Raw genomic sequence first — 10,629 nt, 5'->3', positions numbered from 1 at the left:
AGCTGAACAGGGGTGGCAGACCTGGGGAAAGCAAAAGGAAGTTTGGATTTCCTCTACTCATGTACAAACCTAGATGTGCTAATTGAGATGGAATATGGATGAAGCCAAGCAACCCTCTGGCTGGTGCTGTATTTCTGCTTCCTTAGAATTACAGTGTTAACACTACTATTGTTCATTGTGTACTGGTATTGTATTGTCAATAGTGTGTGCTGTACAGGATGTCTTTTGGGTCATTCAATGGCTGTGACAGTTAGTGGGGTTTTCTTATCTGTCACCGTCCATCTGAAAACCAGCTTTAAACCTCCTGGGTTGCGTCTGTCTTTTTCTCCCACTCTCTTTATTTCTTAACCAGAGGTCTAAAGTAAAAGTGACAAATGCATAATCAACCACCAACAGAAACATCCTCCGTTTTCTGTGGTCCAGCCCCTCTCAGCCCTGGGGGACAGGAGGAGGGGAGATGTCACTGCAGCACAACTGGAGGCTCCTCACGAGGTGTTGATTTGGTTTGTCTCTTCTGAGTGAGGGGGAGAGTGGAAACGGACACAGGGTGCTGGGGTGCTCAGAGCCGGGCAGCCAGCGTGGCCGGGTTCGGCCCAGGTGCGTTTTGGTGCAGGAACCCGCGGTGAGCGGGCTGGCGCCGCAGCCCCTGCCCGCAGCAGCCGGGTGCCGGGAGCCGCGTCTCTGCCCCAGCTGTGGCTGCAGAGGTTCCTCGCGTGCCCAGCTGAGGGGCTGGGGCTGCGGGAGCATCTCCCCAGTGCCTCCCTCCGCCGTGCACAGCTCAGCCTGCAAGCCGGTCCCCAGTAACGTGCTGCGGTTTGGGGAACGGTATGCAGAAACCTGTTGGCAGCCTGTAATCCCCCCAGCTTCTCTACCTCCCTTCCTCCTCCTCCCAGAGCAAGCCACAGAGCTGCATGCTGCAAACGTACTGAAAAAGTGGCTCGATTGGGAAATGTTGAGTGCAATTTTGAGGCTATTGCACAGAGTGGGGTAGTTTGGTGACGTTTGGAAACCATGGAGGAAATCAGCTCGCTGTGGAACATCTGTCTCCAACACCTCCGTGGGCCCATAGGGCTGTGCAGAGCAAGGCGGGTGTCCCGCAGGAGGAGACGCTCGGTCTCCCGCTGTGCTGGCCGGCGAGGCGCAGGTCTGCGCGGGCACGGCGCCAGCAAGTCCTTGTGGGCTGCAGCTCCCGCTGCCGTACGGAGCTGAGCCTGAGCCGCTGGCTTGGATGGTGCCGTGGGATGCGGGTGAGGGGTTCGGTGCAGGGTGACAGGGAAGAACCTCAGCTCTAACGGGAGGTTTGCAGACATGCTCTGGGCCTTTTTGTTGGGTGTGCAAGGCTCTTGCTGCTTTTCACACTGATTCAGTTTCATTACTCCTTTGGTTTTGTTTTTTATTAGTCTCTTTTTTGCCCTGGACATGTAAGGTCAATAATAGTTTGTGCAGCCACCTCAGGGGAGTGTTTTTCTGCGTGACTCAGATCCCAGACTTGCAAGGCTTGCTACCAACTGTGGCCAGAAGCCACAAAAATAAGCAAGACAAAATCACCCAACTTGTAAAGAGACCCCTAAACTCTTGAGCCCCAGAGGACCCGATCTGCAGGATCCGCAGCCCGAGGCCGGGGATCCACAGCCCTTGCCAGAGGCTGCTCTCACCCACCAGCCTGTCTGCAGATCTCATACCCTGTGTGCGGGCATCCGAGTTGGATGCTTTTCACAATTCATATTTGAGATGCAGCGACCAAAAAAGATAATTTTGATTGACCGCTGTGAGTTCCTGAGTAGCAAATGCAGCGCGTTTCGACAGTGAACTTCAGAGCGGGGGGGGGATGTTTGCCGTGAGGATGAAGACGATCTTGCTCTGAGCATTGCAGTTCCTTCAGGTCAGTTTAATTTGTGGAGGAATACATCAACATGTTCTTGCTCTCCTAATGGAAGAATGTTAATGGTGTATGCATTTTGCATACATAGACATAGTCCTGAGCTTGTTTATTTGCCTGGGGGCCTGAATCGATTCTGACCTGCACTGTTGTACATCAGCACTGGTTCCAGTACAGTGCAGGCCGTCCCATAGGTGTAATGATATGTGAGCAAGATCAGAAATAAACTGCGGTATTTTATCAATGATACTGCAAACAGTGTAGAAACTAGCAAAAGGGAGTCATTAGTTCACGTCTTCTGTTCAGGTAGCAGAAAATGAAGGAAGCTGCACAGGTAACTGCTGCTGTTTGAGAAGATAATTGAGAAGACCTCTGCTCGAGGTGCATGTGGACTGAAGATTTTGGATCCAAATTCAAATCTGGGTTTTTAGAAGTTACAACATGTGGTGGTATTTGCTCTGGGTGTTCTCAGGCACTCATGGGGTTTTTTGTGGTGTTTTGTTTTGTGGGCTTTGTTTTTGTTTTTTTTAATTCGTCACCAACTGGTGTTCCAGTGAGAGTGACCAAACGTTTGTCAGCACTTTGCATTGCAGCCCCATCAAGAATGGACATAAAGCATCTGCCCTTTTTTCTTTCCATAGGCCTTGATCTGGAAGTTCACCCATTTCAAAGGCTTTTAGGTACAAGTAGGGGAGAGTGAAAAAGAAGATCTAGAAAAAATGCACTACAAACAACATGAACAAACCTACTTCTTTGCCCCAATTAAAACCAAAGCAAAAAATGAAACCAAACCACCCAGACCTTTCCATTCCTCTTTTATTGTATATTTTAAAACACAGGCAGATGAAAGAGGAACTGGACAGTAACTGTATTCCTCATCATCTAACTATCCCTGGGGCACAAGGGCCAGGTTTTGTTTTCGCAGGGAGGTTGGCCCCACTCGTGTGCGTGGGAGCAGCCGCTGAGCGCTCCGGGGAGCCGGCGAGCAGGTACCGCGAGGCAGAGGGGAGTGTTTTCCATAGCAGGGGTGCGGACAGAGCTGCAGGAACATAATAGAACACGCGGCTGCAGCCCAAGCGTGCTGGTGGGTACCAGAAAGCTGCTGGGATAGCGCAGGGCCCGGCAGCGAGCGCCACAGCATCTCTGCGGGGTTTGGCTGCGGAGCCGGGCGGCAGCCGGGAGCCCGGGGACGGAAAACCCGAGAGGCAAAAGCTGGAAAGGAAGGACAGAGCTGGATGCTGGGAATGAGAAAATGGTCCTGCAAGGAGCATCCCAAGGTCTCTGTGGGGTGGCCGCCCTGGTGCAGCCCGAGCGGCTGCTCACGCAGCCTGACATGGCGCTGCCCTCCCGCAGAGGCCTCCCGCCCGCCCGGCAGGATGGGGACAGCGCTTTCACAACCTGGATGTGTTGTCACTCGCATCCAGACATTTCCTGTTATCTAACCTCAGCCTTATCTTCCCCATTCGCAGCTTCCTCTCGAAGGAGGAGCAGCCCCTTCAAAAACGAGCTGTGTGCCTGGGCTTTGCCCCCACCGCGCTCCTCCGGCGAGGCCCCGGCCCCGCACCACTGGCCTCTTGCCACGCTGGCCCCGCACCACCAGCCCTGCCCGCCCGGGACCAGGCTGGCTCAGCACGGTAGGTGCCAGGTCCCCATCCTGCCCGCTGGAAGGGGTGTCTGGGGACGGGGGAGGATCAGTCCCATGGGGTCACCTCCTGTTTCTCCTCTGGGAGGTCTCAGAGACCACAGGGGTTGGGACACCAAAATCCGCGGGCTGTCCGCGTTCCTGGCAAGGCAGAAAGCTGTCCTCCCCACCCGGGTCACACCTCCAGCTGCGGGGGACCGAAGCCAGCTGGGGCTGGGACTGCGTCCCTCGGCACCGGGACCACGTCTGCCTGAGCCAGAAGAGCTTTCTGGTGTCTCTCTTCAGGGGAAAGCGGTGGGATTGGGACAGGGATGCTTTGTGAGGGCAGGTCTGGGGATGCAAACGCTGCTGGTCCAAGCCAGGGACCATGATTCATTGATGAGGATGAATTACGATTAACAGCTATAGCAATGTATACGTAGCCCTGCTTGGTACCGGGATGCATGTGAGCTTGCTCCCCCATCTCGCACGCACACACCGCACGAATTGCTGGCAGTAGGGCGATCTTGATCTAAATTAGTCATAGGTGAGACAGCACACAGAGAGCAGGGGAAGCTGCAGGGCAGAGGAGCGTTTTACCAGGGAGAGCTGGTGTCCCAGCTGAGTGCAAGAGCACTCTTCAGCTCCTTCTCGCTGTCCTGATGGCTTCAGGATGGTGGACAAAGGTTTTCCTGCAGCCCTCTTCTCTCTGCTGGGCACTGGGGTGTGAGCAGGAGCAGGGACGGAGTCCGCACGGGGGGCCGGGGGCTCAGGTGAGTGCGGGGCTGCGGGGGCGTGTGGCCGGTGGCCTCCAGATGACTTGTTGTTGGTGTCCTCCAGCAGGGCTGGGCAGAGGGGACATCCAGCCTGGGCTCAGGATGGAGACGTTGCTTTTAGTCTTGTGACAAAACCAAAGAACAACCATCAGCGTACGAAGGGCTGCGGGGCTGTTGGGGTGACAGGGTCGCACAGATGGTGGCAGTGGGAACGTGTGGCTGGTTTTATGCTTCATGCAGTTGCTCAGGGACAGTCGTCACCAGAGCACTTTGGGCTCTGGGTGCTCTCCAAAGCTGGGACAGCTGCCGTACTTGCCGGATCACGGTTTCCAGGAGCTTTCCTTAGGACAGGGCAGCCGCTCGCCGCACCGTCCTGTGAACTGCAGCCCAAGGGCAGCTGGAAGGCTGGGCTGGGGTAACGAGCAGAGTCCCAGCTGCTCTGGCGCCGGAGGCTCCTGCTTTCAATGAGGGCAGGGACAAGGGTGTCACAAAAACTGGCTCCCTGAGCTGCTGCTGCTCTGCTGGTGCTGGGGAACCAGAGATCCTTGTGCTGCTGAGGAGGGTCCCTCTGCCCGCGGAAAGCGTTAAGGAGCAGGAGTCATTAATTGGCTGCACCATTTGGCCTCTGGCTTTGGCTCTGTATTGGTAACTGTCTCACTCAAGTCAGCAGATGTGCTACAGAGAACTATGCTTGGTTATACAAGTCCAGCTTGCGTGCAATGAAGCAAAAGCCTTTGGGCTGCAGAGGCAGGCTTCGCTGGAGCCTGCCTGATAGATGGGCTGGGCCTTACCGAGCCCAGTGTTCCAACCCGTGCCAGGCCAAGGTGGCAGCAGCAGCTGCAGGGCTGGGAGCGCAGGAGGGTGCTCCGTGGAGCAGGACATGCTGCGCAGTCCCCACGGGCAGAGCTGCAGCGCTTTGCTCTTCGTCGGGAAGGCTCCAGCTCCGGGGAAGCACATCTGACGGGCAGGGATCCAGCAGACCCCGTTGCCCACGGATCTGGTGATTGTTGCTTTCCATCCAGGCTGTGATTTGGGTTTCACCAAGTGGAGAACAGAGATGACGTTGATTCCAGTTCAAACCCTGCGTAGTAGGTGCATGTCTTGAAACGGCTGTAGCCTGCATCTTAGCATGTGCAAACCACGCAGCCACACTTCTGTTAGTGCTGTTATTATATTAAAGTCTACCCAATAATTTTACTTTTATTTTCATCACACGTTGCAGAGCAATCCGACAGCCCTGTAGAAACACCTGAGAGATATCATGCAGCTCGGAGGGACAGAGCCGAAGCGTTTCGTGCCCTTGATAAGGGACTGACTGAGGAACGCAAGAAGAAAACCTCTTTCTGTTTTCCAGGCAGAGCCCACAGCTGATTGCTCAGTCTGCTTTACAACACTGAGCTTTTACTTGGAAATAGCCCCTTCAGCCTGAAAGCAGAAGCTCTGACAAAGACAAATCCTTTCATATCAGGTACTATCATTATGGGGTGGAGTAGCGAGCTCCATTCCCATCTGCTGATAGAATTATCTCCACTGCGTACCTCCTCTTATCTGTCGCTGACAACATTTCAAGTGGCTGTTTTTCCACTCAGAAAGCCACAACGGGGGATTATTTTAAGCTGCAATTGCAGAAGCAGTGCCATCTTGGTTTTTGTCTTTTGTTTTTCTCCTTTTTTCTGTCTTAGGGCCACATGTTCCACTGTTAGAGATCAGCACTGAGGTTGAGGGAAGTCTGGGCACTGGTACCTGCTGAAGACCCCGCTCCATCTTTCTTCATGCAGCCCCCATCACACCTGGATGTGGCTGAGACACCTTTTGGGGCTGACAGGTTCATTCTTCTTTCCTCGCTGTGCTTTCATTACTGTGTGGTGTCTAATTCACATTGTTTTCAGGCAGAGAGTGCACATCCCTGTTTTAATAACATCAGCAAAAAACATGCAAACCATTCAGAGCTTGTTAAAAATCTTTCACTTTTCATGGTACAGCAGAGTTCAGTGAGGAAGATGAGTAATTTGGCCAACCACACTGACAGACCCGAGACAAGGACCCAGGTGTCTTTGTGACCCGTCTGCTGCCAGACCCCACAGGGTTGCAAAACTGCTGCCCTGCAATATGTTTTCTGGGTGTTTGTCCAGACTTTCGGTGTCAAGAGAGACATTGCTCTTCGTGACGTTGTGCTGAGTGTTTGCATGGACATCTTGTCAATATTTCAAGCTACCAATGCAGCTGTATAGCTAAGGCAGAAGGTGGGTTTGGAGCTCTCAGCGTCACTTTCAGCTCCACAGAACTTCAGCCTTTGGATTAACGTAGCGGGTGCTTTCCTCAGCAGCAGGCAGCGTCTGCTGTGTGGTTCTCACCCAAAGAAAAACGTGGGAGGGGGGATTACAGGAGGATCACGACGGTTTTTGCTAACTGGAGAAAGCCTCTGACGTTGCCAGCAGCCTGAGCCCCGTTCTCCCACAGCCCCGCCAGGACGGCGCCCGGCGCGGGGCCGGCAGCGAGCGCGGTGCCGCGCTGCGTGTATTTGACAAGCTGAGTCCGACACTCAGTGCGAGAGTGTCAGTTTGTCAAATACCCCAAGCGAGGCACTGCTGAGCAGCGCGGCGGCTCCGGCTCCGGCTCCGTCCCGCTCGGCAGCGAGTCCTGCTCCCCTGCGGGCCCCAGCGGGGCCCCGGACAGCCCGTCCCACCCGCGCCCAGCGCCGCTGGATCCGCCCCCGCTCTCCCTCCCGCCCGGTCGCGTTCTCCCGACGCCGAAGCTGCGCACGAGTGGTGCTGGGGCACGGACCCGAGCGCCGGCTCCTTCTTTGCAGCCAGAGACAATGCTCTTCTCTTCCACAGCATTAACTAGCCTGCTGTTAATTAATAATCCTGCTCAGTTAACAAGGATTCTGGCAGCTCTAATCACAACATCACGGGGAAGGGCAGCGTTATCCATAATACAGAATCTCTTCTTTAGACACTTCAATTTGGAGTACAAACTAATCAGGCTGCTGATTAACTTCCCTCTATCCCGTGAGCCCATGAAAAATGCATGTTTGCTCAATCTGTTTTTAAATTAGGCCATGGAGTCTACTGCTTCTCCTTGAAAACTTGTTTGGAGAAGACTCCTTGGTTTTGGATGGCTGTTCCTAGTCAGCACTCGCGGCAAGGTTGCCTATTGCTTTTCTTGCATCTCTGATATTTAGCTAAAGTAATTCCCTTTAAATTCTCCCACCTGAAGATCTGATGGTTGGTAAGTACTTTTAATTACTGGCTTGTAGCATATCAGCCCTGCAGCTTGAGATATCTCAGGGCGAGGGGATGACGGGGGAGTGCCCAGCCCTGCTTGACAAATCACCGAACACTGAAAACTTGGTTTAGGACAGTACCAAGAACAAATTTTGCAATGTTTTAGAATATTGATAAACTAGAATACTAACCTGGGGGGTCGGGGGGGATTGTTGCAACGATTTCTTGCTAAATATTTTAAAGAAGTTGGAATTTGTACAAAGTTGGGACCAATGAATGTATCTCATTGCCTAAGTAGATTGTGTTCTGCTTTTTGAGCAGATCCTATCAGAAGAGTTTATTGTGCACTTGGGGACAAACAGGGTCCTTATGACTCACACTCCCGTGGTCTCTCTCAAGCACCTACTCATGACTCACAGACATCACCCGATCTTTATCACTGAGGTCAGTTTCAAAGAGAACAAATGTGTTATTTCAGGGTTGTTTTCTGCCCAGTGGATCCTTAACGCAGCAGGTCAGCCCCAGCCCCTCCCGGCCTCGCACACCTCAAGTTTCAGCACACCTGAACTCTTCCGCACCACGGCTGCCAAGTGTTCATTTGTGTTCTTCATCATGGTTTCCTCGTGCATGTCCAGTTTGTACTTTCAGTGCAGTTTGCCCCTCTGCCTTTTAAACACCCACACCCCGTTCCCACCCGGTTCCTTCTAGGTGGCGAAGGAAGTTAACCCCTTCCTTTCTTACCAAATACTACATTTTGGTGGGACCAGCTTCTCTGAGACTTGCTCTCTTGTCCTGGTTGGAATGGCCAGTTCAGATGGCTCTGGAGACCAGGGCAAGCCTGGAAAAGGTGAAAGCCACCAGCTCCCCTCTGTTGTGCGGGAACTCCAGCTGCTCTGAAGCCAGAGGAGCTGCAAGTCTCCTGACGCTGTGCTGGCCACCAGAAATAGTGTGTGTTGTGGAGAGCGGTTTCGGAGCAGAAGCTGAGGTTTTTCTGCTGTGCTGGAGCAGAGCTGGCGCTCAGCAGATGAGTCACATCCCCGGGTGAGTGGCCAGCGCAAGTGAAGGAGAAGTTGATGGTGATACAGCACAGCAAGCTTTCTGTGACTTTCAAAAGAAAAATGTTCTCTTTCCAGCAGGTTTTACTACCAAATATGCCAAAAATATAAACTAAAAAAATCATCACATATTTGCTGCACAGGGAGAAACAACCACCTTGGCACTGCAGAGCAGCTTTTTGTGTTCCCGCTGTTGTTCTGCCTATGGAGCTGTTGTGCTGCCCAGGCTGGAGGCAGTGACATGGGAGGTGGCAGCTTGGCTGGGACCTGCTGCCCCACGTCACCTCCCGTCACCTCCTTCCTCGGCAGCTTCACCCCACTCCAGGGCTTCTGAGGCAGCTGCCAGAGCTCCTCAGAGCAGATCAGCGCTGGGAGGAAGAGCTGGAAAAATCAGGGTGTTACATAGTCAGTGGGGGAGCTGGAAGCTTATAATGGCAGCAAGTCTTGCATAAAATGCTAGGCTAATTGAGAATTAATAAAGATGGCACCTGGGGGCTAAAAGAGAGCACCATGTCCTGTGTTTTGGGCCTGGATCTACCGAGGTGAGGATGGGGAAGCTGAGGAGTTTTCAGTTCCCTTCTCATGCAGCACTGACCTCGCACCATGGCCGCAGGTCCCTGTTCCCCCAGCGCGTTTGTTCCGCACGGCCCGGCAGCGCTGACCCGCGGCTGCTCCTGCTGCGCGTCCCCAGCCAGCCCGGCTGGGCAGGGGGGGACCCAGCGCGGCAGAGCGCCGGGGACCCGCGCGTGCGTCCAGCTGTCCCCCGGCTCTCGCCCTTGCTCGGGGCACAGCTCCTCTCTGGCGGGGACGGGGACACTGCCCAGGGCTGAGAGCTCAGCACCAGTGCCTGAGCTGAGACCGGCGCTGGGAGCGGGACCTGGCGCTGCTGCAGCCCTGTGAGGGCAGGCAGGTCCTGCCTGCTGCTGCCCGCTGCTGCCTGTCACTGCCCGCTGCTGCCTGCCACTGCCCGCTGCTGCCTGCCACTGCCTGCTGCTGCCTGTCACTGCCCACTGCTGCCTGTCACTGCCCGCTGCTGCCTGACACTGCCCGCTGCTGCCTGACACTGCCTGCTGCTGCACACTGCTGCCTGTCACTGCCCACTGCTGCCTGTCACTGCCTGCTGCTGCCTGTCACTGCCCACTGCTGCCTGTCACTGCCTGCTGCTGCCTGTCACTGCCTGCTGCTGCCTGTCACTGCCCACTGCTGCCTGTCACTGCCTGCTGCTGCCTGTCACTGCCTGCTGCTGCCTGTCACTGCCCACTGCTGCCTGTCACTGCCCGCTGCTGCCTGTCACTGCCCGCTGCTGCCTGACACTGCCTGCTGCTGCCTGCCACTGCCTGCTGCTGCCTGACACTGCCCGCTGCTGCCTGACACTGCCTGCTGCTGCACACTGCTGCCTGTCACTGCCTGCTGCTGCCTGTCACTGCCCACTGCTGCCTGTCACTGCCTGTCACTGCCCACTGCTGCCTGTCACTGCCCACTGCTGCCCGCCACTGCCTGTCACTGCCCACGCCCTGGGAGTGCAGCAGCCAGGCACTGCAGCACAACATGCCCATGTGCCCACTGCTCTCCTTATGAAACCTTTGGAACACAGGCAGGAGCCTTTTCTCTCTGATCTTGCCTGACAACCACCTCGTGTCCTGAAGAGAATTCTGCAATTCAGAGCATGAGGGAAAAGTGAGGTTCTTCTTCCCGGTGCTCAGTGAACCTCCTGACCTGGGAAGGGAAGATCCACGGCAGCAGACACAAAAGCCCTGTGGGTCCTGGTCGGTGTCAAGGAGAGTGTGTGTGACGCAGAGCTCACCTGCTTCTCCATGCTCCCCCAGCTGCACTGTCTGGTTTAATAACTTGCTTTGCTAAAGGCAGCAGCACCCGCTCCCTGCCCTGTCTGCCGGCAGAACCGAGGGATGCTGCCCGGGGTGTCCGGCAGCTGGGGGGCAGAGCGCCCCAGCAGACCCCCGGCACCACCAGCACGTGTAAGATGCAAGTGATTAACAATGAGGAACCAGACTGTTGAGTGAGCGAGCCTATTGCAGGAAACACACGTCAGCTGAGGGCAGGAACAGCGAAG

General features: G+C 55.0%; 1 long non-coding RNA gene across 3 annotated transcripts; it reads left to right on the top strand.

The window, feature by feature from the left end:
- The first annotated feature begins 499 nt into the window (after positions 1 to 499).
- LOC309444465 lies at positions 500 to 8,443 on the top strand. 3 transcript variants are annotated; one of them, XR_014185042.1, is made up of 3 exons: positions 500 to 578; positions 3,349 to 3,513; positions 5,499 to 6,348. It is a non-coding gene; the product is annotated as an uncharacterized lncRNA (long non-coding RNA). The 3 variants fall into 3 exon arrangements; XR_014185041.1 differs by lacking the exon at positions 500 to 578 and adding an exon at positions 7,825 to 8,443 and having other exon boundaries at positions 3,336 to 3,513; positions 5,499 to 6,519; XR_014185043.1 differs by lacking the exon at positions 500 to 578 and having other exon boundaries at positions 3,340 to 3,513; positions 5,499 to 5,744; positions 5,959 to 6,348.
- Positions 8,444 to 10,629: the final 2,186 nt, after the last annotated feature.

Source organism: Streptopelia decaocto (assembly GCF_964273445.1).
Source record: "Streptopelia decaocto genome assembly, chromosome: 10".
NCBI lineage: Eukaryota > Metazoa > Chordata > Aves > Columbiformes > Columbidae > Streptopelia > Streptopelia decaocto.
The sequence above is the reverse complement of the archived record's forward strand: the minus strand, read 5'-3'. Positions and strand labels throughout refer to the sequence as shown.